The 27,756-nt window shown below is 37.3% G+C and overlaps 1 protein-coding gene and 1 long non-coding RNA gene across 9 annotated transcripts in view; one reads left to right on the top strand and one right to left on the bottom strand.

Annotated features, from left to right (window-relative positions):
- Positions 1-27,756, bottom strand: part of GRID1 (glutamate ionotropic receptor delta type subunit 1) — an 887,376-nt gene that overhangs the window by 352,293 nt on the left and 507,327 nt on the right. The gene's annotated exons all lie outside the window — the stretch shown is intronic.
- LOC121926497 lies at positions 795-9,070 on the top strand. The gene is made up of 3 exons (XR_006103030.1): positions 795-873; positions 5,929-5,990; positions 8,978-9,070. It is a non-coding gene; the product is annotated as an uncharacterized LOC121926497 (long non-coding RNA).

Here is a 27,756-nt window from a genome sequence, read left to right as displayed (position 1 = left end):
GACCCCTGTGATTTACAAGCCATAAGAAGCCTTTACACTGGTCAGGCAGGGTATAACCACTAGGTGTATGACCTTGTACCCAATGCATAGTCAGAAAACTAGTATGTTCTGCTCCTTATATATTTTTCAGAGTCACAGTTTCTAGGTCATGCTCAGACACTAGCTCAAGTATGAGCCCTGAGGTCACCCTCAGTATACAGTTCAGATATGGATATTTCAGCCTGTCGTGCTCAGACACACATACACACGCACGCGCGCGCACAGGATCCGGTTTTCATTTCTTGGCATTTGGATACATGTCTCATGAGAAGCAAGAAGGAGTGCCTGAAAAATAATAATAGTGCACAAAATAAAAAATGGTAAAATGTATCACATTTGAACATTTTAAATGTTCAAAATAATTTGCCTAAATTATCTCAATAATTCTTATTTATTTATTATTCATTACAAATATTTTATACCATCCTTCAATTTACAATATCAAGATGGTATTGATATACAATAAAATAACATAAAAGCACCAGTGGAAATAATACTGACATCTCACATCAATCAGATTCTTAAAAACCTCATTTTTAAATGCCAAGGATAGGCAAACTGGCAGGTTGCAATCTGCTTGTAGATCGATATAATGATAGTGTCATGATAGCATGCTAAAACGATACAATGCCCTCAGTGCAAGAACATTATAGAAACACAGTGTCACAATAGACAAAGCTCTCTATTTTGTTATCGTGTAATATATACACACTCCCAATCATTGACAGGTTTTCCTTTGAATCACCATAAGTAGGAAACAACTTGGAAGCACCCAACAACAAATATACCAATGGTACTTGAAGAAGAACCTCCACTGATAATCTTAAAACATAGGTAAGATCTTATAGGGAACTGCATTATTTCTGTTTAGAGTTTTAAATAGAAGTACCAAATTATTATTATTATTATTATTATTATTATTATTATTATTATTATTATTATTTTGCTTACCCCACACTGTATCTGGATGATGATTAGCTATGGACAATATTTTAAATAGGTGGACACTTTTGTCATGTTTTGGAACCCACACAAGCCCAGGCCCCTGATTGAGAATACAGGAAGCAAAAGAACATGGGAGAATCTCCAAGGGATGTGTGGCTCACCAGCAAGGAAGATACAGCAGCCAGTCTGACTCACACACAGTCAAGCAATCAATCCAAGTGACAGTTCCAAAAGGGAGATCCAGAAATGTTGTATCCACCAGATAGGTTGGTTGTGAGCAACATGTTCCCTATGGGAGGTGCCAAAATCTTTGGTCTATTGTAAGCACAACAACTGTTCTCTGATTAATGAGCATTTGGTTCTTAAACACACCAACCTTCATAGTCCTTCCTTTACTCTCCTTTGTTTGGCTACGGAAGGTGCTGTTAACTCTGTTTCAAACACTACCATGCCTTCATGGCTCTCTGCCTTGCTAGTGTGGCACACACTCTCTCATTCTCTTGCCCCTTTGGCCCATCTTGCCCCGTCTGTCTCTATTAAGTTAATCGCATAGGCCCTAGAACAGTCCCATCGCGTTACAAAAAGGGGCGTGATGGGAACCGGATGGGACAAAGTACGCATCTTACCGCACAGGAGAACGCCATCGCTGCTGCCTGACGTTCCCATCATATTCCACATATGTCCCAGAAGGGGTAATTTTTGAGAACGCTTTTGAACAGTGAAGATGTATTCTTCATTCCTTATAGTTCCCATCTGAATATGAGGCCTGGGAGTATGGCACAAAAACTTTGCAGGTAGCAGGGTGAAAGAAAAGAAGAACTTTAATGTATACCTTGGCACATCTTTGGTGAAAGGCAGGGCTCTGGAAGTGCCTTGTTAGGTCCTGTGATCCAAAAGAAGGAAAGGAAGCTACCCTTGAGTTGGGCCTGTGGGTTTTGGTCTCACATTAAGTCCTTTGACTTGTAGAGGCTGCCTTGGGTCTGTCTTCCAGTAGATGACCAGCTGGGCTGCAACTATTGCTCTCAGGGCACAAGTGTTTCTCCTAGGGGAAGGCTGAGGAGGTGGTCAAAGGCGTTACCTGGCCTCAGCTGATCCCATATCAAGTTGCTCTCTCCTCTCACTCCTTTCCAGGTTTAACACAGCTTAAATCATTTTTATCCAAATAAAGTGGCCCTTGTTTAACCAATTCTCTGTGCTTGGTCTTATTATTCCACGGTGGATCAGCAATGTATGTATTATAACTTCATCTGCTTATGCCAGTTATAGTTCTGGCCACATCATTCTGCATTACCAGAAGGTTTCATTTGGACTCAAATACATCAACCATCTATAACTTATCTGGGAAGTGACCTGTATAACTTGTCTACCATGACTGGGAAGAACCACTGTATATTCTTGTCTGGAAACCATCATTACTACCAAACCAAGCTGAAATGGTAAAATAATTAAAAATAAATAAATAAAAATGGTAAAAATCATTCTCAGCCAGTGAACCCAATGAGGTTTCGATTGACAATGGTGGATCAAGAAGTACACCCAAAGTGATGCACCTGCTATTTCAGGGAAAATGCAACCCTGCTTGGAACAGACTATACACATTATTCCCAGACAAGAAAATCACCTGCCTACTACTACATAGTGTCTATGTAGTAAGCTTCCAGCCTCAAACTACTTCAACCAGCCTATTGCCCAATCTATACACTGCTTCAGAACCTGCACAATCTAATATGATTGAGATGACACAGACGAATAAAGCTGTGCCATCAGAATACTACAGAAACCTTAGTCTAATTTCTTATATGACCTTATCTCGTAGCTTTATAAACAATTTAATAAAGAAGAAAAACATTTAATTTAAGTAGGACAAGACATTACACTTTTGGTAATAACCAATGCTACTTTTTGAAGCAAATTTTGTCATCCTCACTACCCACTAATATTTCCATTTCTCATTATTTAATCCAAACTCTCTGATTCTGCTACAGGCAGAAAAAAGAAACAAAAATGATTCCCATAATGTCTTCAGAAATAATTCCCATTCATATGATGTTCAGAGGAAAGCATCCAAGCCAGACGACTAAGAACATTTACATATATTTATTAATTTCATGTGGTATTTAAAGTCAAAAAAGTAGGTACTCGTTGTGAAGAACTGGGGCCCTCCTGGTGCGTTCTAGCTATAAGAAATACATAGGGGTTTTATCTTGCGCCTCACAGCAACTACCTTTAAAAGCCTCGGAAGATTTGTTGAACAATAGCATCAAAAAAGTAGGCATAAATAACATGTGTTGGAAAATACAATTCCTAATTTATGTAAAACTGAGTCAGGATTATAAATAATCTATATTTTAAAGAGATTATTGCCAAATTCTTTATTCAGAGCATAACATCCAGACTCGCATCAATAGTTTACTTACACTATTAGCAAGTAGTGGTCTGCTTTCACTTTAAAATAAGTGAATATTTGTTATAAACATTGAAAGGTATGTATCACTAAAATAGTATATCCCTTGCATTTAGATACTACACTGCTATGCAGCCAGAATTTATCTTAACATATCATATTTTGACAATACCATTACTCCCTATTTCACAGAGACAAAAACATTTTCAGTCTCCTGCTTCTAGGTGCTCACAGGTTGCTGAGAGTAAGCACAGTAAGCATTTTCTTGTTGTTGTAGTAGTATGTTTTTTAAAATCCCAAACAAAAAAGTAAGATAACCACAACCACAGATAAATAGATTGAACAAAATTTCAAGCTTCCTAATGGCTGTAAACCCTTATGAAAAAAATGCATTTAAAACCTGTGATTTGCCCAAGTTCAGGACCTAAAGACTTCCCTTGTTGAACTACAATGCCCAGACTCCCCTGGCCAGAATTTAGTCCAGACAATAACTATCCCAATCTTTGTGTGAGACTTATAATTAAGCCAACTTCCATGATTAGTTATAAATATAAAATGTTGTAATCTTATTAGAACAACTCCGCACAGAATGTAATAAGGAGTAGGGCAATTCAAAACAACATGATTTGAATTTTGATAATGAAGTTTGGACAAGCCACTCCTCCTCCAATCCATTTCCCTTTGCAATATAATGTTATCAATAATGCCTTATATTTTATTGTTGTTGTATTGAGATCATGTATAGGAATACATTAGAGCCATATGTAAATTCTAAATATAATTATAGTTATTTTTTCTTATGCATTCTTTAAGAAGGACATGGATTGTAATCTTTATATAAGTAATATTAAAAAATCAGTGATCATATTCTGAATAATGATAGGAAACAAATGTTGACATTCCTACCATGTTCCATAAGAAAATTGGAATTACAATGTGAGAGGTTGCTTTCTGGAGTTATGAAATCCACTCTAGTGAGTCATCCCACTTGGTAAATGTTTAAGGCTGTTTCTTTAGTTGCATGTAGCTAGCAGCCTTTCACAAATAAAGACCACCAAAGAATTATTAGCTCTTGTCCTGGCCTAGCATTCTGTTTCACCTGCCTGAATTCTGTTCTTTTTTACTCTGCTCTTTCATTTATACATATTCAATATAAAGTTTCCAAGAACACTTGGAAGTTCTTTTTAGAACTTGCATCAAATGTTATCTATGCAAGCATACAACCTGTAATGGAGGCTGTATTTCCTGATGTATGTTGTCCTAAATCAGGGGTTGGAATCAAACAGTCTTCCAAATATCATTGGACTACAGTTTGTCCTAGGCATTTCCAGTATAAACAATAGTGAGAAATTATGGAAGTTGAAATATAACAATATCTGAAGGATAGAGTGATTCCCAATCCTGCCTAAATTCAGCTGCTAGTTCCAAGTAGAGTAGCTTCCACTATGGCATATTTAACAAATCTAGAAGCATCTAAACATTGGTGGGCCTTTACTCTAGAACAACATCATGCTCTCCCCCCAGCTGCCCTTCAAGGCTAATATAGGACCATCTCGTCCTGTGAATCTGGTCCTATAGAAACAATAGAGCATGTTTTACTCCAGTGTTTGTACTAGAGACACATCCATATTATTCTCACTTCACCTTTACTTTATAAACATTCTGGATGAACAGGACAATTTTATACTTCCTATTCTTTCAGACATTAATCCTGATATAACATATAATGTTGCTAGGTTCTGTGCAGCAGCACTTAAAATTTGTGAGACAATGACTGATATCACAATCCAGACCTAATGAATCTTGCTCTGTAAACAGTAAGTTAGGGTGTTTCACATAAAATTTTAATGTCTCTAAATGTTTTTCTACACTCTTTGTATATTTTAAGCAGATGTATATTTTATTTTGATGTTTTTAATTGAATGTGTCCCACTCCCTTGTGCCGGTTATGACTGTAATAAAGATTTATTCCATTCTATTTCATTCTAAGTAGAGTAGACAATCTGAATCAATGTGAATCGTGTATGTGTTGACTTTTTATTTGATAATTGGTTCTCTGATTGGGACTGAGAATGCTGTTTATGTCAGCTTAATGGGCTCTATTTAACTAGGAGGTAAAAATGACACACCATTTTCTATCATGATATGGCTGATAGGTAAACACGCCATACTAGAGATCAGAAATCAATTAGCTGAAATGAGTTAATTACATATTATGCTGTTGCAATCCAGAGCATTTTTGGTAGGGAGAGGTACAATGGCATATGTGACTTAGACTTCACATGCGCCATTGAGATACCCCTAACCACCATCTCATTTCCTTCTCACTGTACCATGTGCCAGTGTCACTGGATGGAAACATAGAAACAAACAAAAATGTATATAATACTTTGAAAAGCCAATTACATGTAATGCCCCAATTTTAAGATTTTGTAACTAACACTAAAATAGATCGACAGTGAAAAGCTATATTATATTTACAATATATATATATATATATTTAAAAATTAACTCTTCCTTTTTTTTCTTATTTTCTTCAGAGATGGGATTATCAAAAGACATTCTCTTAGACTATCCTAATTCATAGACAGAACATATGAAGGTAAGATATCTTGACTGCAGCATTGTGAACCAACACATTGTTTAAAATAAACACTAATTATTTTTGGAGCATGATATTTTCCCTTCATAACTCAAAATTTTCAGTTAAAGATCAAGAGTTATGATAATATTTGGAAAAGCTTCAGCTAGGCATTTATGGCAAATGATCATCAAGCCCCTGTGTGAAGTTTTCTTCAGTCCATCAGATATGTCTTAATATCAAAGAAATTAATAAAATGATTTCCTTTGTAGGCCAGGAAAAGTGGTTGATCATTTGGGTAAGCTCTTTTTCTCTCTCTCACATAACATCAAGGCCTGTTTTTTGTATAATTTTGTTGGCATGGCTAAAGGGCTAGATACTTCAATTCCTTTCATTTTCTTTAGCAAAATAATTTCTTGTAATATAACATTTTTCACTCTTTGTATTGAATGGCAATAACATAATCACAGAATCATAGAGTTGGAAGAGACCACAAGGGCCATCCAGTCCAACCCCCTGCCATGCAGGAAATCTCAATCAAAGCATCCCCGACAGATGGCCATCCAGCCTCTGTTTAAATACAGTGGTACCCCGGGTTACGAAAATAATTCGTTCCGCCACGGCGTTCGTAACTCGAAAGATTTCGCAACCCGAAAAAGCCATAGCCGCTAGCGCTAAAAAGCCGCGATTTCGTGCGAAAAAGCGCCGAAAAGCACCAAAAAATTTTTCGTAACCCGAAAAAACCTTCGTATCCCGGAACAGTTTTTTCCTATTGATTTTTTTCGTATCCCGGAAATTTCGTAACGCGGTGCTTTCGTATCCCGGGGTACCACTGTACCTCCAAAGAATGAGACTCCACTACATCCTGAGGGAGTTTGTTCCACTGTCGAACAGCCCTTACTGTCAGGAAGTTCCTCCTAATGTTGAGGTGGAATCTCTTTTCCTATAGCTTGCATCCATTGTTCCATGTTGTCTCTGGATCAGCAGAAAGCCAGCTTGTTCCACCCTCAATGCGACACCCCTTCAAATACTTAAACAGGACTAGCATAGCACCTTTTAACTGTCTCTTCTCCAAGCTAAATATACCCAGCTTCCTAAATATTTCCTCATAAGGTATGCTTTCCATACCCTTCATCACTTTGGTCACCCTCCTATGGACAAACTCCAACTTGTCAACATCCTTTTTGAATTGTGGTGCCCAGAACTGGTCACAGTATTCCACTTTAAAAGGTTATACCCTTCTATTATTACATTCCACTCATGAGACTTATCCCACCATGTGTCAGTGATGCTTATTATATCATATTTGCTTTGTTGTGCTAAATGTTCAAGTTCATCTTGTTTATTTTCCATGCTCTGTGTATTAGTGTAGAAACATCTAAGATCATGTGTCCCCTTTACCTGCTGCCTGTGTAAAGTTTTTTGCCTCTCTGTTATTAAAGTTTCCAAAATACATTTATTCTAGATGATAAGAGTTTGTGTGGCATCTTTTCTGCAGGGCCATTTTGTCTGTGACATGTTTTCCATGGTGATCTCTAGGATGTGTGTGTGTGCTTTTGACCAATGAGCAATATTGTCTTGAAGTATTTACTATCTGTGGATACATCCTGAAAATAAATTATATAGAACATCCAGAATGTAAACACTTTAACTGCATAATGACTATGTTCAGTGTTGTTGTTGTTTTGGCCCAGTTGGATCAGGCGATTAGCCGCACAAGGCAAAAACACAGCATACTTTTTAAAGTGAGCTGCCAGGCCCTGATACTGACCAATCATATTCCTGGAGTTATCACATGTCTAAAATGAGGTTACTAACACACATCTGACGAGTGCTAATGATAATTCACATAGGTTTTCTAAAAAAGTGTGACTGTCAAGGGGGTACAAAGCAATTTTTGTCAATGGGTATAAAAATGGTTCCTTCACTTCTGCATTCAAGCAGTACTACAAAGCAATTCATAGCTAATATGTAAGAGAAATATCTAGTACAACATTAACAGAAATGAAAAATTACTTTGCATCTTTAATCATCTGCTATGGCTTTTATACAATCTTCATTCCCCACTAAATCAACCAGTTCATTGCATATCTGTGACGGAATGCTATGGAATCCTTGCCTTCATTTCTATGGTTTTTTTCAAGTACCGCTTGCAAAACGTACCTGGCAATAATTCTGAAGATTCCAATGCAATTGTGGGCTGTTCCCAAGGTCTGCTTGCCACCACAGAATAGAAGTCCCATTTTTGCAAGAAAGACTACCACAATAACATTACACATCAGTGATTCTTTTGATTTCTTCAAACAACTGGTTTTGAAAATGTTCCTCTACTGTGTTTGTTTGATTCTTCCTTAAAGGTCAGGTTATATTAAATTCTGTTGGAGAATAATGGTTTCATACACTTTCATTTTTTTCCCTTCACCTTTTAATCACAGTTTGAGAAATTCCCACCCCACTATGGCAGTTTTCACTTTCCCGGATGTGCATGGAGAAAACTGCCAGCGAAACAGAGAAAAGTTTCCTTTTAATAATGCCATTTCCAATAATTTTTATCCTCTCTATTTACGAGTTGGGATTTATTCTGCATAAAAGTCATGTGTGGTTATTATATACCTAAAACAACTTTTTCTATGCAGGAAATATTTCCTGTGCAGAAAATAATATTTATCTATAAAAATACTATTTTCTGTACAGAAAAAAAAATGTCTGCAGAAATACAATAAGAAGAAAAGGTGCTGTTTTCTGTGAAGGAAATGCTGTTTCTGTGCACGTCAACCACTTGCAAATTTTGTGTAGCTTAAGCCCCAAAATATGAAGATTCTTATCAGTCCAAATTTCTTCTTGGGGTTTCTCAACATTTGGGGGAAAGATTTTCAACCATTTTTCTTTCTTTCTTTTTTTAAAAAAATGTTCTTACCATCCCTAGTCTGTTTCCTGCTTATGTTGCTGTGAAAAAGAAATTGGTACTCCTATCAGTAAGATTTGTTTTGTGTTTTTTTCCCCATTAGGTTAATGGAGATCAATTTAGAAGGATACTGAAATGAAAAAGCTGGTAACAATAAAGAAACACCACTGCTGATCCAGAGGCTTGCAGCAGTTGCTCTCTCTGCTGCAACATTTAAAAATGTCTGAATATGTACATTAAACATCATAATCTGTGAGATGTCATAGCAATAGTTCTTTAATGGCTGTAGGGAAATCAGGAGGGATGCCTTCTAGATGCATAAGAAAGAAACGGGATAAAAGGCTTTTTCACGGGAAGCACAGTTACATAATCTCATTGAACTAAGGATTCATTTATTTATATATTACCATCTTTCCCTGGGGTGATAATTTGCACGGGTGCATGGGCCGTCAAAGATGGGAAACTATTATATTATATTGTATCATCATTGCTTGTCTACTAAAACCTTGCAGTTCCTTTGAATAAAGGACACACATCTGAGAAACATCCGTTGCTGAGAGATCAAGCAATGTACATGTATCTATAACAATCTTTTATCGAGGAAGTACTATTTGGTTTATTTAGGCCCCATACAGACAGGCCAAAATAAAGCTGGTTCAGGTCACTTTGGAGGTATACAGTACTTTTTAAATGATGCATGCATCCTAAGATGCATGCATATCAAGAGTCCGGAAGCCATGATCATAGCTTTGGCATGGCTTCCGGACTCTTGATATGCATGCATCATTTAAACAGCATAAATCCAGAATGACCCGAAGCAGCTTTATTTTGGCCTGTCTGTATTGGGCCTTTAAAAGCCCAACACAACAGGAATGAGGTGTGCGAGCTGATCAAGAGTGATTTAATTTAAAACAACATCAGCACTTTCCAAAAACACTTTTTCAAAACTAACACCTATTGGCTTTAAATATTACGTGTTTCAAATGCCTCGAACAGCACATAACAGGGTTTCCAACGGGGAACTTTTAGGTTTGCATGGAGTTTTGCTACTGTGTGCCTTCAAGTCATATCTGATTTATGGTGACTTTAAGGCAAGCCTATCGCTGGGTCTTCATGGCAAGATTTGTTCCAGAAGGGTTTGCCTCCGAGGCTGAAAGAGTAGGATTTTCCCAAGGATCATCCAGAGGGTTTCTATAGGTGAGCAGGAATTTGAACCCCAATCTTTAGAGTCATAGTCCAATGCTCAAACCACTATACCATGCTGGGTCAAGTTATGTAACATAAAGAAGTGGTTCCCACATTATGTTAAATACTCATAGCAGCTGCTGTGGGTACCTCTCTCTGGTATGAAACTGTAGCTAAAGGAAGAACAAAGAGAAGCCAATGGGACACACGTGGCACCAGCCCCTGGTGTGCTCACCAAGTGCCCCCAGTTCTACCCAAGGTTTATTTTCCTTTAAGACTTGTATTACAGTTTGTCTCTTAAATTCAGTGATGAACTGTTAAATGCACTACACAGTCAATGACACTGTCAATATGATATTCAGTTTCACATTTCCTAGTCAATAATATAGCCAGTACCAAATTCCTCAGTGAACAGCATAATCAAAATCATATTCTCTAGTCGATATCATATTAACTGAAGTCTTATCCATTACATAATAAATTAACTATTATCTTTAATTAATTTTAAATAAGGAGAGCAATTTTATATTTTTATTGTAATAATTAAATCCAAGCGGGTTTGGGGTGATTTTATAATTTTAATACTAAGTAATTATTTTAATGAATTTAATAATCATTAATTGAATAAAAATAAATTGATTAAATGAGAGTGGTGTAGCATATGGGGGCACTTTAATTTGTTAATATTCAGAAATGTTTTAAAAAAGTGAATATTTCTGGTGCTGTTAGAAAGGATTTTGAAATTGCTTTTTAAAAGGGACAAAAAGTGTCAGCCTTAAGCACTTGACTAACATGAACAGTGGCTCTTGAGCCAACAGTACTTGCTCATTCCAGGTGTTGGTTTTGTCTTTGGTCTTTAAAATGTACCTGTATATACTCGACTATAAGTCGACCTCATGTATAAGTTGAGGGCAAGTTTTAGGGCCAAAATTATGGATTTTGCTATGACCCGTGGATAAGTCGAGGGTAAAATTTAGGGACATATGGCAAAGGATCTAAAAAGGTGAAACCAAGTAAAATAATGTCAAAGAACAGACAAAATTCTAGCAGACATAACTCTTTCTGCTTACTCTTAAAATGGATGGATGAGAGAGTAGAGGAGATAGGTGCTTGCAGGATAGATTATATTCTTGTTTTCACAAGGAGGTGGTTCCTTCTATTAAATAAGAGTTACAGTACTTACATTGACCTGTGGATAAGTCGACTCAGTTTTTTGGGTCAATTTATTGACCTAAATTGCTAGACTTATACATGTGTATATACAGTATTTCAGAAGACCAGCATTGTGTGGGCAGAAAAAGAATGGCTATGGCATTTAATCTACAGAAAAGGTTTGACCAAAGCTGTCTAGAAAAAAACTGACATTTATACTCAGTAAATGAATTTCAAGAAAACACCAAAAAATACCAGATACCTGCTAAATGAAAATTTGGAGAAGGGGGATCTTATACAATTGGAAAAGCATACCAACATTGATCAGTCAAGGTGCTTTCACATAGAATGTCCTTGGAACTCAAATGCCATTTGCACGCACATTAATAAAGTGCAAAGCTTTTTAATCTGATTGCTTCAACTTGAATGGGTGGAATAGTGCCAGATACACTGATCTCATCCACCAAATGTGATCCACAGCACAGTGCAAGTCTATTAAAATAAAGTGACCCAAATTCAATCAAAAAAAGTTTCCTGAACAATTCTTCAGTTGCCCTTATAGGACTTTATATGAAGTTATATAGTCAGCCATAAAATCAGAAGTAGGGTTTTTTGTTTTGTTTTTTTGTAATTTGAGAACAATGTCCCATTTAAAACAAAATGAATGAAGCTTGGAAACAGGTTTGAAAAAGACTCCCTCACATTTTGGACTAGGACATAAGAAGAACTTGGAAGAACATTTAGACTTCAGAGTTTCGTTTGCTGTATATCTTGGTTTCAACTTCTCCTTTTTGACCTGTGAAAACATTGTTACCCAGAGGAAAAAGTGAGCCTTCTATTTTATGCTGCATGAGGGAGCCACATGAGGCTTCAGCTTAGTCTTTGTATCACACTGGACTGGCTTGGACTCTCAGTCCTCTGCATTCTTAGCTACAGCTTACTGCTCAGGAACAAAAAAAAAGGAGCTATGTACTTCTCTCTTTGCCTTCCCTTTGCCCTCTCCCTTCCTCAAAACTCATATTCGTGTCCTGTAAGGAAATCTCCCTCAAAAGGAAGATTTGATTTGAAAAGTATAAATTTACCAGGAAACCACTGAGGTATCCAGGGATTCATATCAATTATTCAGGATTGAATCATAATGGTATGCGTCAAAGATGGGCAACCAAGTTCAGTAAAAGTCTGAGGGAAAGAAGATTTTAAAAAAGCATAACTAGAAAGCAAAAAAGAACAGGTGACATACTGGTAATGGGATAGGAAATGTATCAAGTCACAACAGAACCTATTTAGTTTGAGGATTTAAAGGCTTCTGGAATATCTACCACTGCACAAAACTTGGCTCCAGTGCTCTGGGGCCTCTGAGCAACCTTCTCACTGCAACATCTCATATCCCAATATAAAAAGTGGTTCCAGAAAGTTGCAGAACCCTAAACCATTTTCCAATTGAGAAGAGAAAAATCTATTTCTGGCATGTGACATTTGCACCCATTCTCATCAATATCCTTTTTCCACACTGATCTTTGATTTGGCCTTTGTTGTTTATAATCCACACATACAAAAAAGAAAGAAAGAAAGAAAGTCATTTAAATAATTGTGTGTGTGTGTGTGTGTGTGTACATGTGCACATACTTTCTATTCATATCTGCTCTTAAATGTGTTGCACACACATTGAAACTGAACCAATACCTGCTTTGGAAGTTCAGGTCTGGTAAAACAGTGGGTTACTGAATTCCAATCTGGACATTAACCTAGGTGCCAATTAAATTTGTACCAAAATGCATTGTGATTAAATTACTCACTCATCCCTCTGGTATGCAGTAGGAAGATTTATAGTCAGGATAGTAAACCCAAGTAGCCATCATGATTTCACAGAACTAGGAACACTGCTTGGCCTCTTTTTTATTATTGGAATCATTTTTTTTTCTTATTCAGTAATATCTAGTATGATAGATCTCCTTTACTTATTTCATTTAAAATTGTATATGCCACCTTTCTATCCGTTAAAGCTGTGAAGAGCAGACTGCTTACTTGCAACTGAGAGTCATGAAATAGTTATCTGTGAACAAGTGTACCCTTGAAATGTCCCAAATTGATAGGGACAATCCCAATTAATCTTCTGTGTTCTACTTTTAAGCTACTTTTAAAATATCCCAGTTTCTCATTCTCCCACTTTCCCCTTTTGTCCTCAGCTTATTTCATTTGCTAAAACCGCAGTTTAAAGGACAAAAATAGTTTGCACTCAATTAACTCAACAGATGGTAGAGGAGAAAGAAGGATGGACTCTCACCTTTCCCAGTAGTCTTAGGCAAAAGCAAATTGCTGCACCATTTCCTATCATTTGTATTCTTCCTTATTAATAGCATTTGCCTTACTGACCATATTATGATGTTCCTTGGCCATATGTGTCCTGCTTTTCATGCCAAATGTTGCAAAGGTGTGACTTAAACATGTAAGTTGTTTTGCACCAACCACAGCTGCACAGAAAATTCTAGATCTGAACCAAATATTTTGACAGGAACCCCATCTCCACCCCAATGCACATATCTAGTTGGGATTACAAACTGTCTCCTCAGTTCCATGTCTACAACACCAGCCAAAATCAGAGGAAAATAATAAATATAGTGACAACGTCAGAAGAGGAAGATTTGTTGTGTGACTTCACAGATGATTGATTGAAGGATAATAGAACTAAGTAACTGTTCTTCTTTGTTGTCTCTTTGACTCATACCTATCAGAGCAGAACAAGCTATCTGGAGGTGGGAACAGCTGTTTGTCTCCAACACACAAAAAGAGAATAGCAATGTTCCCACAAATGCAGCACTACTCTTTGTGTTCATGTCAAGGTGGAAGTGCAGATGAAGATGAAGACTGGGATTATCCTAACAGCAAAATGCATCTCCTGTAAAATGACAGGTCTCAAAGTCTGGGTTTGAACTTCATTATTGGGTAATAAGATGTAGAGTGAAAACAGCTGGCAAAAATCTTTGCAAAGATAAAAAGAATGCTAAACCAAAGAAGCCTCAGCTACCAAGAGGTGATGAGCATGCAGTCTGCATCATCACCTTTGAAACTATCCATGTGGTGAGAAGAAATGGAAAGAAGTCTAGAGGGCATAAATAATATTTGCAAGTTTTCTCATCCTTGACAAAAAAGAGTGTCTTGACAGATCAAGATGCTCTATTGGTAACTATTTCCATGACCAAGAGATTTTCATCCTTCAAAAACAATGAAAAGTTTTAACCATCCATCAAGAAGCCAAGCCCTTCCTCCAGTCCATCTGCCTTGGTCCAGGCCTCGGAGGTGGAGAAGATCTGCTGGACCTGATCCTATTCCCCACCACCACTCCCTTCTCCTTTTGTGTCGTGTCTTTTAGATTGTAAGCCTGAGGGCAGGGAACCGTCTGACTAAAAAATTTATGTACAGCGCTGTGTAAATTTACAGCGCTTTATAAATAAAGGTTAATAATAATAATAATAAAAGGCCAGTGGGTTTTCCTATTTCAATGCAGAACCAATATTTTTTACACAAAATATTTTTGCTGTGCTACAACATTTTTTGTACTAAAAGCGCAATGCAACCCCCCCTCAAAAACCCACTCAAAATATGAAAATCAGTAAAATGTGCAAGAAACTCCTAACTCTTGTAATACTGCCAACTAGGTGAAAACTTTTAACATCATTTTATTATCTCGTGTAAGGATGAAATAAGGAAAGATTTACATTTCTTACAACTGCTGGCCCAACCAGGCATAAAGAAAATGGTGATGCAACAATCTTGCAAATAAACAGTAAGACCTCAAACACCACACAATGAAGTAATGATGCTTCACTACTGATGTAAACCATGACTGTTGCGCTTTCTACTGACACCTGGGCAGTATATCTTGCTAACGTACTCTTGAATGTCCAAATGTTTCTGCCATGGCAAACATTTCAGATGTGTTTGTTTAAATTATGCTTTCCTTGGGAATCAGGAAACTGTGGCTGGTGTGGGCAGGAGAAGACAAACTGCTAGGAGACAACTGTCATTCCAAAGTAATGTTGGAATCTAGGGGTAGGCACAAAGTTTTGATTCTTTACCTCATGAAAAGGAAACCATAACTTACACTCCCCCCCCAAAAAAATATTCTTTGATATATCTATTCCAAGATGGGAACAGGGGAAAACAGAATTGCAGGTGGAGGAATGACCGGTTGTTCAGAGGTGAGTTGTATGTGCTATACTGACACAAAAGTTAGTAGATCAATCCACATTGAGTGGGCAAGTCTGTTGTATGGGACACCAAGTTAACAATGTCTACAGATTATAGTGGTCTCTGTCTATTCAGTTTGTGATGGGAGTCTTTGTTCTTTACCTTCTTCTATTGTAAGGAGATTTAGATCTTCTGCATAAGTCTCCAAATATCTCCAGGCATCAAGGGTCCTCCACTGTTGAGGGTGCTGTTTTTCCTGGAAGCATCTAAGACAATACCAGAACTGAAGCAAAGCCTGAAGAAACTGAGGATTTCAACACTGGCAGAAGGTAGAGAACATTGAGATGATTCTCCATAATGAAGACCCTGAAGCAGTAAAGGGGGTTATGGGAAGCTTACTTATTATGGTAGCGATGCTGTCCCTCTTTCAAGCAAAACAACAAGAAGAATGGCCATCAAATTGGAGGATTTTGATTCCATGCTCCATGGAAGTTTGGGGAAGTGGTAAAATAGCAGATGAAAATACACTTCTCAAATGAGACTCTCAGTGCCATGAACCCAAAGACTCATGGGAAAGAGAAAAAGTTGAAAGGAAGAAAGGTCAGGTTGATGGTGAATGTGATAAAAGAATTATATGAATTTTAAAAAAAACAGCTCCTTCACTGGAATCATGCCTGGATATGTACACTGGGGTTAGAGTTAGAGTTCCCACTAAAATGCATTGACTCCAGAAGTTTCTGAATGGTTCTACACAGATGGAAAACAATGGATACGTTACAGAATGAAGAAAGATACATGTTACAACACAATTCTGGGGGGAAATGATAATTTGCATTTAGATATAGAACAATACAACACAAAACCATAACAATAAAAACAGTGCTAATAATAACAACAAGAACACCAACAGCACAAACAGCAACTTGACAGAAAAAAAAAATCTACTAACTCTCCTTACACATGGCTTCAGTGTATCATTACAAAAAATCTGGGGAGAGGTAGTCAGATGAGACTTCCAACAGAGAGAGTTCCACTGAATGGACACTGAAACATTTAGGAAAATAAAGTTAATGGACTAATCAGAAATAAATCAGGAGGGATGTGAAAGCTAAAAACATTTCCCAATTACTAGTATGGTTAGTTTTTGTTTTCAACAGGCTCTGCCTTTAGATATGAGATTTGTATGTATATGTGTGCCTTCAAGTCACTTGTCAACTCATGTCAGCCCCATGAATTTCATAGGGTGTTCTTAAGCAAGCAATACTCAGAGGTGGTTTTGCCACTTCCTTCCTCTGAAATATAGTCTGCAGCTCCTGGTACTCCTTGGTGTACTCCTTAGGACAAGATAGGAGCTGTGCAGACCGGCAGTTTAGGATGGGCTGGGGATGAAGTCAGGGCATAGCATTTACATGACGCATGCCCTGGCTCTGCTCCCAGGGTGACATGATGCCATGCTCTACACCCCATGGCATGCGGCATCACCGTGCTCCTCTGGCACTGTGTCTGCATGCCGTAGCACCGAAGGAGTGCCATGAAGCCGTGGTGCCATGGCTATCGTGCCCTTCCCAGGGTGCAAAAAGGAGCCACTTTTTGCAGCTCCTTTTCACACCCTGGAAAGGCCAGATCAAGGCTGTGACATGCAGATGCCGCGGTCCCGATCTGGTTGTGCCCCTTCAGAGCTGTCTGTACAACCCCTTAAATATAAGATGCACATTTCCTTTTAATGCACATCTCTCATTTTTATAGTACACAGTTCCCTATAAGCACAATGCCTCTAGCAAATTATTTCACATCAACACATTTCTCTGTTCTCCATCAGTGACTGTGTTTCATTTGATGGTGATATATATATATATATACACACATATACCTATGCACACACTTTAAACACAGATTATTTAGAATACACTGTTGTTTTGCTACATTTTATAACAGAATCTATCAGGAGACCCTTCTTCTTTTTGTATGTTTTTTCCTCCCCCCCCCCTCCAAAAAAGTGAGTTTGAAATAATAATATAAAACCTGGCAGGTATTATATTACTTATTTCAAAGAAATTATCTTCTGCCTGTGTTTGAGTCAGATCAGAGGCTACAGCTGCAAAACCCTATCTATGTGAATATTGGGATGTATTTCCCTGCTGTTTTGTTATGGCTTTTGCAAAAATGCAAATTAAGAATACAATACCCACAAGGACTGTATTCACAGAACCTTTGTAAAGGAGATACTGTGAAGCTGAAATCTCATTCATTAATATCAGTGGACGATGATAAAGAGAACTCACTAGCTGATTGTGCCCAAAGGACATATTAGCATTATATATTTCCCATGAGTCAAACATGTTTGATGCATATTTTACATATCATTATCTCTACTCTAATACACTTCTATCTGTACTAATGTCAGGTATATCTACATTAAGTAGAAACATTAATGATAACAAGAGAGCCATCTAAGGATGGATGGGACTGTGGGATGTAAAGTGGTTTGACCCGTTGAGATACCACTGAAAAAACTATTTCACTAGATTTGTGAAGTGAAAAGAGCAATACTTTTTGTGAGCACCAAAACACCAAAAAGACACATTTATTCTTATCAACTTGCCTCACCCCCAAAAAAGGGTGCTAAAATAAAGAGGAGGGATATAGTCATAATCTCATCCTGTACAGGGGGGCAGCATTTTATGAAATCTGATATTTTTGAATTCCACAATATTTAGTGAGCACTCACTGTGGTTGGTCCCAAAACATTACTAGGCTGCTGAAGTTATCAAGTCCAATGCTTAAAAAATAAAATCCCAAGAGTTGGACTTGAACACCCAAGCATTCCAGTTATTCCCTGGAGATTATCAGATGAGTGTGTGTGTGTAATGACAGAAAAGAGATGGGAGTGAACTGCCATACTCCCATCCTTAATTGCATGATCAAGAAAGCATTATCAGACACATGGCACTTATTCTGTGATTATCCCATCAATGAAGAGGAATTGTCCTGTCACTTCAGCATTAGCGGGTTATCCCATTATTAAAAAATTGAGGCAAATGATGGGACTATTCCTCTTTATTCACAGGATAATCATGGGACAATCACAACGTCATCTGATAATCTTCATGCAATTGTGCAATAAGGACAGGAGCACCACGCATCGCTCCCATCCTTATCCTGTCATTACCCCCTTCCAATCTCATAATCTCCCCCATCTCTTTCACTACCTCAAGGCCAATCTTCCCTTTCCAAGAATAAAACATTTTTATTTTTATTTTGTTTAGAGAAAGTAAAATAGCAGAGAAAAGAGAGAGCACTCTCAGGATTGAAGCCAGAATTTCACCACATGCAGCCACAAAGGATGAAGGCAAGACATAAGGCTTAGTGTGAGTCTAAGCAAACTAGAATGGGATCTGAACCTGGCCACAAAATGTTATGTCTCTAGCTCATTCATTCACCATTGGTTTATCAAACATAATTTGTTTTTCACAACCTTGCAACTTTCAGTAGGTTGAAGATAGACAATGTTTCTTAGCCTCCATATAAAAGGTGCAAATTTTCACAGGGATTATTGTTATTTTCTGGATCAAAACCTCAGATATGCTCACAATGAAAATATTTTCCCATATAAAAGTAGGTGTCATGACTGTAATTCACATGATGCATTCTTCTCCCTCCTCACTTTTGATTTGTGTAGCTTTAGCCATAATAATCTCAATGACTGGAAGCACAGCAGACAGAAAACAGTGAAACCGCCTGCTTGCCTGGAGCTGAATATTCATATGGTAGGGTCAAGAGGACAAAGTGCCCTTGGGAAAGACATAACAACTAAGCACAGATCTAAAAGGGAATGTTACTCTTCTCCAAAGCACATGACAGGACTCATGTCTCTTTGACATGGAATCAAATTGGGTAAATTTCATGTTTCGATATGAACTTAGCCCATGTGCACCCACCAAAACAAAACAAAACAATGAACCAAATGAAAGCAAATTGTCACTGGAAACAAAATGGTTCTGAATAAATACATCTCAAAAATGTGCACAAACATAACTTAGATACTGTAATAAGACATCAACCTCTTCAAGAAACTTGCCCAGATACAGATAGATATCTCCTTTCTCAGCAAATGTAAATAATGTAATGTCATTCCTAAGGACCTACATGTGGGAAGCCCTTTGCAAACTATGTATCATGTAGAGCTCATGGGTCCTATTCATTCTGACTGGGTCTGCAGTAGCCAACATTTCTTTCAGTTTCCTTCAGTTAAACTCTTGCACTCTTGTCTGTCCCTGGCTTCCACTCCACCATAAGTACTGTATCTGAAGAATCAAACTAAAGTCTACGAAAGGTTATTATACAAAATTCTTTCTTTTTTCCCCTTTTTTTCAGTTAGTCTCAAAGGTGCTACAAAATCTCTATACATACTTAAGATAATGCATTCCAAAATATGAAATTTCCAACAGACATATGTACCCAATATCACAGCATATTAAAAAGCAATATAATATTTTACTGACCCAAGCCATTTCTTGCATTAACCCCCCCCCCCCGCCTCTCTCTCACACACACAAACAAGAAAACTGTGGCTAGAGGAATGGAAAGTTTGGGCCATGTGAATTAATTTCCTCCCATCCCTTTCAGTCACAAATGGCAAACTAGGGAACAATGAGTAGCTGTCTTGAAGCCGTTTTCTCAGAAGCATAAAAGCACTGAAAAAACATCAAATGAAGCTAGCAAGACAGAGTGCTTATAAACAAGGCTTTTTAAAATGCAGTCATACTGTCCTATTCATAGAATTTTCTAGGAGGTCCAAACTTTGTCAGATTCAATTTCGGGGGAGAAAAAGTCAAGGGAAAAAATGGAATAGTAACACAATGCCTTTTGAGAATCAGTTGTACGAGCCTTCTGTTTTGATGCATCAAGAATCAGTGAAAGAAGAATCCCGTGAAATTACGTATATACCCAAAGAGTCAAAAGCTCTGAATTGTTTGGCTCTCAATTTAGTGCAGAAATATTTCATCTGCACTATGCTGTAATATTTCTTGAGAGTTATTTTGTGTCTTTGTTAGGAAAAGGAGAGCATACTCAGCTAAACAAGTCAAGGATCTACACTAGACTTTGAGACCATCCAATGGATCTGGCTTTCCACTTCTAAAAAATCCTATTTTAGAAGAAAAGTGAGGGAAAGCTAAGTTAATTTAACACACAAACCTAAGCAACATCAACCCGTCTTCTCTAGTAAAATGATGGCTAATTGCGACATACTCTATGTTTTTGATGTGAATGGACTTTGAGATTCTTGCTAAAAAAAGGAAACATGTTAAATTAGGGAAGATTACCCATCTGCTGTCCTTTAATCCTTACTAATTTACTAGTAAACTTAATTTATATGGGTATATTTCATTCTTTGATAGTCAGTACAATGTAGTGCTTTGACAATTGGACTATGACTGAAGACCAGGGTTCAAATCCCTGCTCAGTAATGTAAGCCCACTGGATAAACTTGCACAGGTCACGTTCTCTCAGGCTTAGAGGAAGAAAAAGCAAACTCCATCCAAACTAATCTTACCTAGAAAACATCCTGATAGTATGGTAAAGTGGTGGCACATAGTGAATTCTGACATCATATTACAAATAGATCTTTCCTACGTATTCAGGGGGAAACCAAGAAAAAAATTTACAGGAAAATTCCTCTTTAGGTCTCGCCACAAGAAGCATTCATAGGTTGATGGAGATCATTAGATATATGGGTGACTTACAGAGATATTTTACATAAACTAGAACCTAATATATATGAATTGAAACCTATTGAAGAATTAACTCAATTAGACCCTAAAATGCACTGGATTTTATACACACAATTAAAAGATTTACACATTAAATTTGAGATTAGACCAGAAATATATATTTTAAATATGCCAAATAAAATTCCATTACAAATTTTGAAAGAAAATATTGTGCATTATGCTATACCTAGTAATGGCGGCTATAATGATATTGACTCAACACTGGAAGGATCAGGTAATACCTATGATTGATGATTGGTTAATGAAATTACTGGAAATGACTGAAATTGATAAATTAACCTGTTTCATAAACTACAAAAATATGGAACTAGTAGAAGAGGAGTGGTCCCCAATTATGACATATTGTAAATTAAGATGGAAAAATATGAAGGATAAATAAAAGCTTTGTTTGAAGACAAAGTGATTGTAAGGGAGGGATCATAAGATTCTGAACAAGCTCTATGTAAACAGTAATTAAAAATTGTAAGCTATTCCTTTATATATTAAAATAATGTTGCGGAGATAATGAGATCAGATGAGGACTGTTTCTGGAGGAAATGAGGAAGGCAATGTTCAATTTGATTTCGTGTTGGGATTATATATTATATAATCGCCTTATTGTAAATAACTGAAAAAGGTGTATGTTTTATCCATTTATGAAATAATAATAATAATAATAATCACATTTTCTGATAGGCTTGCCTTGAAGTCCACCATAAATTGGAAATGACTTGAAAGCATTCAACATCATATACTTCATTGTTCTTCATAGGCATTAATGTAGGGAGCTGCAGTTTACTGAGTTGATGTGTTGGTTCACTTTGGTCAAAACGATTTGCACCGACAAATGATGTACTTGTGTTCAGTTGCCACTTTTGGTATTGAGCTTTTTTTGCCACACCATCAGGGTAGGCATCCATCTTTTCTGTCCCTTAAACTGTTTCTACAATGTGCACGTGTAGAGTCACACACATACTTTTATTTCTCTCTCTCTCTCTCTCTGTTACTTTGCATTATCCTAAGCATATAAAGGTGAGCTGGAAGCAATTGACAGTACACACTCAGGGCTGATGATGTCTTTCTGTATTTGGCTGACATAGAACAATCTTTGCCTAAGGAAATGTAATATTACTGTATAATTACAGCATAGTCTCTAGTGATAACTTTAATTTAATCACATATGAATGCTTGCCCTTGATGAACATTCCAAAATGTACCTTTAGCTTAATTCTCTCCCAGGAGCTATATGTGGGTAATCAATGGGTATCTTTCATATCTCTGATTAGAATCTGATGCACTTGGGGGATAAGCACTGTTATGTCAGAAATGACACTTAGATTAAATAATAATAATAATTTATATCCCACCTCTCTGTGCAACACAACCTGGGTCGCTTACACATTAAAACAATACATACAGCCTCTTCTGTAGTCCAAAAAGGCCATTTTTGTACAATGCCCTTGCCATCATGTACATGTGCACGCTCTCAAATGGAACCATTAAAAGGCATAGTCATGTTAATCTGAAAAAGCAGTATGGAAAGGGATCTTGTAGCATTTTTGAGACTAAGGCCTGAAACACATGAGCAAAATAAACCAGCTTCCGACCGTTGTGGGAGAGTGGCATTCAAACTCTCCCAAAGCATCTGAAAGCCACTTCAGCCCTTCAACCCAGTCCTTTGGACTGGATCAAAAAGTACTGTAAATAATCCAGCTCCTGGCTGTGGCTGGCTAGGGACCACAACTGCAGCTGAAGGGGCCAGAGGCCGCTTTTTAACAACTGAGTGCATTGCCCATAAGTTTCTTTCTTTCAGTTGGTCTCAAAGGGGCTACAAGATCCCTTTGCAAATAGAACCATGCTTAAAACACTTTAGAACAGGTTAAAACTTTTCATACTTGGGCTATCATTCCATCACTCTTTGTCATGTAATACCCACAGATGAACTGCTATTCAGGAAACATCAGCCAGCTCAGCTACAATAACACATTTCTTTTTTACTAAAAGGGGCCTATATGTTCCATTTGCCTTGAAAGTGTTTAACTCTAAGTCTGTGGCACAACTTTTATATGCTTCTAGTATTTGGATGGGGCAGTGTCATCTGAAATTGACAGGCAACAGACAAAATTTCTAAGGACCCTTCTTCAACTTCCCAACTGTGTCCCAAACTCGGTTTTATTATTGGAGACAGGCCAAAGCCATCTGTTGACAAGGACCTGGAGGTATACTTTAAAGCTCTGGCTGAAAGTTGGTGTCTTTGGGGTTGGTTCAGGCTTGCTTGTATGCCTGTCCCAATGCTATTGTGTAAGTAGTTGGCACAAACTTCTTGCAAAAAAGGCAGCTTCAATTGGTCTCTCTTCTTCACTTCTTTCTAACTTGGGGATGGAGACAGCCTTTAAATCTCCCAAGCAAAGACTGTGGGACATAACTTTTTATGATATGTGTTATCACTCCTATGAAAGCTGCTCACCTAATGCACTGAATGTACATTACACTGGGCCTTTCCAATCAGATGACTACATTTTAATTCTGACAGTGCCAAAGTACTACAGACTTTTTTCTCAGGCCAGATAAGTTCCCCCCACCACCACCACCAAACTGCTCCAAAGCAGATTTGCTCTGGTCCCTTACTTAGAGAGACAGTGCCCTTGTAATAATATGGAAGTTGAGTCAACGAAGCGTATTTTTTGTCCTGTAGCTTTTACAATGAGGTACACTATAATCTGATTATTCCACTACTGAGACAATTGGTTGGATGTTCTGCCCCATTTCATATCAGGTTCTTGGTGGAGGATAAGTCCCAAATGTAATGTTGGCTGTTGCTAAATTTCTTTCAGAGGCAAAGAGGATTAGAGTTCTCTATGTGTTTTAGATAAAGCTGATAGCAAACATTTCATTGTTTTTAGTGTGCTATTTATTACTTTTGTGTAATGTCTCTCAGAAAGTCCAAATGGACACCTCTCTCTATCTCTCTCTCTCTCTCTTTGGGGGGTGGTGGTGGGTAAGAAATCCCTTTGTTTAAAAGAACTCCCTTATGTCCTGGTTATTTTCCCACCTGAAAGGATGCCAAATTCAAAGGTAGTTCATTCTGGGAGTAGACTTTACTTGAAGGAAGAGTCTTAGCTACACGTTTCCTCCTTCTGAAAGCCTCTAGGACTATGTGAAATCACCGTGTGGGCTAGGCAGTGGTCATTTTAGGTGAAATCAGTCTTTCAATATCCAGGAGTTTGGCCGAGAATCTCATCAGCTCGTTCTTTTTCTCAGAGTCCTGGCTCTGGTAGAAGATCTTATTTACCTTGTTCTCTTTGTATTTGCACTGTACAGCAAGGAGAGTTCTCTAGCCTCTCACAAGAAAAGTCCAACAGGACTAAGGAGAGATAACTTTGGTCATCTCTACAATCTGTCTTTTTGGGGAATGCTTTCTCTGCACATTTTAGCTCTCCAAAAACTAAACCCCTCTTTCTATGGAACGTGTGTACAGTTTTTTCTTCTTCTTACTTTTCAGTCTCTTCCCTTCTCTCATCTCTCCTCTTAGAACCCTTTCAGCTTTGCACTGCTTATTCCAAAACCTAGCAGACTTGCAAGTTTCTCATTTTGAGTTGGTATCTCTCCATCCTAAATCAATTGTGTTCTATTTGGTATTTGTTTATATTTTGCATATAACGTCTGTCCCCCCCCCCAAAGAGTTTTATGTAAATATGTTTTATTGAATCTAGTTTGTCTAAGACATGCTATTAGCATTGCTCACAAGATCCCTAATAGACATGTGTACTCAGAACATGAGAGAGTTCATTCCTATGCTCCAAGGGCATATTTGGTAAAGCTTAAGAAATGGTAAAAATACCAGATTTCAGTTTTAAAAAACAAGGTCTGTAATCTTCATGGCTATAGAGATCGTCCTATCTCAAAATCCTTATACAGTGACTAATGCTTACAGGTAACTGAAGAGATGGTTTATCATTTCTAGTTGAGAGATGAATCCTCTTGGCTTCTACACACACTTTAGTTACTTCTTTCAATCTTGAGCAAGTTCTCTGGCTTGTCATGGGAGAGACAAACCAAAGTAATGAGTGACAAAATTACTACATATGGGAGGACTATGGCGTGTTTAGCCACAATCAGCCAATATGATGTTCTGAAATCCATAAGCTAGAATTCTCATGCATTCTGGCTTGCTGTGACATCCAAATGTTTCCATGGTAGTCCAGATAACAGACTCTGACTGTTAGAATGGTGGAGCCTGCACTTTACCTTTTATTGCTGAATCTTCATAAGAACTGCTCCCATATTTCCCCCATACAGCTACCCACCAAGGAATACTCCAATTCCTACTTTACAGAAGTAATATTAAATTCTTCTGTATTTCCATTCTGTTACACATGTACTTTATAGCAAAATAGAGGTACATCCACCCAAGAGGCATTGCTTTCAAGAAAATAAATTCAACTATTTAACCCACAGGCTGTATATTTACAACAAGCAAGCTGAAAAGACTTACAGGGGCTTCTCATTGCATGGTTTTAAGAGAAAATGATTTTCACACTCACTCATCATATTTCTTTTCATTTCTTCCATATTGCTATTTCTTGGAAAGTAGGCCTGTGCTATAAAATGCTAATTTCAGAAAGAGCTATCTAAGTGCAAATTGTTGTTGACTCATAGCAGACATGTTTCCAAATGACATACTTCCTTATAACTTTGTGCCTGTTTTTTTTAAAAAGAAACATAAAAAGGTCTGTTTTTTTATTCCTGAATGGGCAAAATGTATGTGTTTATGAGAGCTACTCTCCACTCCACAAATGACACTCAAATTTACTATAGAAGTGCAAGTGCTGTTTTTTTCTGTTATTCATGTTCATGCTGCCCCAGTATGGTTTTAGATCTCAACAGAGTAGATGAGGGCAGCTTTTCATCACCCAACATGAAGAAGGAAAAGTCATCAGGTAGGAAAGAGATCACACCTTACATATGAATTGAACAATGCCTTCTTTTCTCAGAAATAATGTGCATCATTCTCAGAAATATTATACATGAAATAATACATATCATTTTATTATTTCATCAACATTACATACCATGCTATCATGATGTGGACATTTGCCACCTGATTGTCACCTGCTTTTCCAGCAGAGTAACAAGAATGTAAAAACAGTCAACTTAATTAAAACCATTAGCTAACTTCCAAATGGAAAGACTGGCCCAAGACCTTTCTTGTCTGCCTAAAGTGGAGTAGCTAAGTGTAGCTTGCACCAAAATTAATGTGAATTATATCCAATGTTATTTGGCATAGGAAGCAGAAAATGCTTCTAGCACATTTTTCTTTCCCTGGCAATAAAAATACAATATTAATTCATTTAATAGCTAACCTTTAGGTGAGTTTTTGTGATATTCAGTATATATTCATATACTCATTTGAGACAGCTGTCTCCTTCTGCCCACTAGCAGAGTTGGCCCTACCAAAAGTGCCACAGAAAGTAGGTCTTTAGCTGCTATCACATTGTATGGAAGGAAGGCAGGAAGGAAGATTTCCATTTTCAGTTAAAAACTTCACAGAAATAGGGTTCCTATGCATCTTTATTATCTTCAAGAAATGAATGATCTTTGTGCTTTCAATAACATGTGGCTAAAACTTGAACCCTCCAGAAATCATTACCTATTTTTCAGATTCTCTCATTCCCATACATACTGCAGTACATACAGTATAACACAAACTGTTCAGGATCTCCTGTGCATATATTTACTATTCTCTTTCAGAGTTAGGACAAGCAAGCACTTCAGCAGTGAAACACAAATGTAAGGTCATGTTTAAAAATTAACCATCCTTTATTAATTAGTTGTCTCAAGTATTCAGGTAAATGGTACTTAAATTGCACAAAATTATCCCTGCTATAAATTCATTTCCTAAACTGTTCACAATTTTAAACACATTTATATAGTTAGTGCTTGATTTATCTTCACAATGCATTGCTGGAAATGTATAAACTTTAAAAAGCAAGATGCACTTTAAGCATTTATCCTGCCTATTAAAAGAAAATGATATACAGTTGGAAATAAACTCTTCTGGACTATTTTCGGTATCTGTTTATCTCTGCATCTGCATTTTCTGAATGGAACAACAAGCTATAAACAATGTAAAAGAGAATTCTTACTGCAGTGATGCCACATTTAACATCCCACTATTTATTATTCTAACATTCTAAAATTCCTACTTTTCTGTATGTGTTTTTTTTTTTTTATCAGAGTTGCCTAATAGTTTATCCAGACAAACTTTCTCTGGGGCCTAACATATATAATCTGTCAGAAAACAAAAATTCCCATGGATTCACTGTGGTGGAAAGAAACATGGCACCTACAAATTTCTATTTCAAAGAGAGTACATTTATTCCATGGGAATCTATATCAAATTCTGAGATTCCCTAGGCTTGGCTTGTTCCATACTCCTCCCTGGACTATCTACAGCTCAGACACAGTTTCTGTTCCAGGGATCCTCACTGACAAACATCTGCTGATGTGTCCACAAACACATAAACTTTGAAACCATTTTTGGGATGGAAGCACATAGGACCTACGTGTGATAGGCCCATAGTGA

The sequence above is a fragment of the Sceloporus undulatus genome, chromosome 3, assembly GCF_019175285.1.
Source record: "Sceloporus undulatus isolate JIND9_A2432 ecotype Alabama chromosome 3, SceUnd_v1.1, whole genome shotgun sequence".
NCBI classification, from domain to species: domain Eukaryota; kingdom Metazoa; phylum Chordata; class Lepidosauria; order Squamata; family Phrynosomatidae; genus Sceloporus; species Sceloporus undulatus.
The sequence above is the reverse complement of the archived record's forward strand: the minus strand, read 5'-3'. Positions and strand labels throughout refer to the sequence as shown.